The sequence below is a fragment of the Apis dorsata genome, unplaced genomic scaffold (assembly GCF_000469605.1).
Source record: "Apis dorsata unplaced genomic scaffold, Apis dorsata 1.3 scaffold_142, whole genome shotgun sequence".
In the NCBI taxonomy this organism is placed as follows: domain Eukaryota; kingdom Metazoa; phylum Arthropoda; class Insecta; order Hymenoptera; family Apidae; genus Apis; species Apis dorsata.
This window is the reverse complement of record NW_006263433.1, coordinates 394,321-396,220: the sequence shown is the minus strand read 5'-3', so window position 1 is coordinate 396,220 and position 1,900 is coordinate 394,321. Positions and strand designations below refer to the sequence as shown.

Below are 1,900 nucleotides of genomic sequence, written 5' to 3'. Positions count from 1 at the left end.
TTTTTTTTTTTTTTTTTTTTTTTTTTCTATTTTTTTTTTTCGTACACACTACGCGTTCTATAGAATGCAAACGATACGACAACCGATGGAAACTCGTAAATATTGTCTCTCCCTCCTTTCCTCCCAAAGTGTATCAAAAATAACGCTTCCAGCCTGCTCTAAAAATGTATTCCTCCCCTCCTTGTAATTTGGATCTCCGTGCGTTGCTTCGAGTTTCCCGTTTTCTACATCGGGTTCTTCGCTCTCGCACTGTGCATATATCCGTCTCTTTTCGTGAATTGTCTCGGCCGAAATTTGGATCGTGGCGCTTGATGCGATTATTATTCTAACGATTATTATTATTATTATTTTTTTATTCGAAAATTAGCTTCCATATGCAAATAACGATTTGTAAAATAGGGGCAGCTGTTTCTTTTTTTTTTTTTGAAGTTGCGAATTTTCTTTCGTCAATTAAATTAATTTAGATTAAGGATCTAAATTAATTTAGATTAAGGTATTAACACAGCAATTTTAATTTCAACTTCGTCTAAAACGTTTCAAATATGTAAATAATTTGTAAGATTCGTTTGGAGTAACTTGTTTCTTTTTTTTTCTTTTTTTGAAGTTGCGAATTTTCTTTCGTCAATTAAATTAATTTAGATTAAGGATCTAAATTAATTTAGATTAAGGTATTAACACAGCAATTTTAATTTCAACTTCGCCTAAAATGTTTCAAATATGTAAATAATTTGTAAGATTCGTTTGAGGCAACTTGTTTCTTTTTTTTCTTTTTTTGAAGTTACGAATTTTCTTTCGTCAATTAAATTAATTTAGATTAAAGATCGTATTAACACAGCAATTTTAATTTCAACTTCGCCTAAAACGTTTCAAATAAATTTCAAGAAATTCGCCCCTATTCGGGGACAAAAATCGTCTCGTCTCATTTTCATCTTGCCAGGCATTTTTCGATCGCCTTGCTCCCAAAGTAATATCTCCTTACGATTATTATCGTTATCCATATTCGTCTAATCCAAGGGGGTTGTTCGTTCACGGACGATGATATTTAAAAAAAAAGAAGAGTTTTTTTCATCGGTAACAATATCGAGACCGTTCCATCCACCATGTTGTATGCCCAAAATCCTTTTAGCTAATTTAATCGGTCTTAATTCCATTACAGGCAGCGACAACCCTTAAGCTCGTTGCCAGTTGGAGAGGTATGCTCGTTTTCATTCCGTTAATTTCAATTCCTCCTTTTTTCTCCCCCACCCCTTCCATTTTATTCACTCCCTTTTTCCCCTCCCTTCCTTCCTTCCTTCCTTCCTTTCTTCCTTCCTTCCTTCCTTCCCTTCCCTTCCCTCGATCCATTCCATTCGATCCAACCCGCGTGAAGGAAAAATCGTGGAAGCAGCGGCTACGTGTGCAGCTCGAGTGACCTTCCACGCGTAATACACGGCTGGACAGAAATACGTATCACTTATAAAAATTATATCTCTCTCGCTACCTATAGCAATTCTATATCATATCGAATTCACGTGTTGATTTACATTTTTTTTTTTTTTTTTTTCACTTTGGATATGTTCATCCCGTATGATTCATCGAGATAATAAATTCGAGAGATGAAAGCTCTGGGGAGCTCTTATTTTATCGCTTGTTCTACGATCGATTTTTTCTTCCCAATCGAGAGACGAATTTACACTTTTTCCCTTACGAAATGAAAATAAATTCCTCTCGAAGCGGATTCGTTCGATCATTTTCGCGATTTCTCGAAAAAAAAAAAAATATATCTGAACGGGATAGACAGGACGGGCGCGTGTAAGCCGAGCTTTGCGCGCGAAACAACGAGGCTGCGGAGTAATCGGGAGTAGCCGATCGGAAACGTTAAAAATGATTTCCCCCTCTCCCTTCTTGCTCCCTTTTTGCC

At 36.3% G+C, this 1,900-nt stretch overlaps 1 protein-coding gene across 1 annotated transcript in view; it reads left to right on the top strand.

The window, feature by feature from the left end:
- Window positions 1–1,180: 1,180 nt before the first annotated feature.
- LOC102675814 (protein muscleblind-like) overlaps window positions 1,181–1,900 on the top strand; it is a 360,083-nt gene continuing 359,363 nt past the window's right edge. The window contains exon 1 of the mRNA XM_031509373.1: window positions 1,181–1,193. The gene's annotated coding sequence lies outside the window, so the exon portion shown is untranslated. The remainder of the gene's footprint in view (window positions 1,194–1,900) is intronic.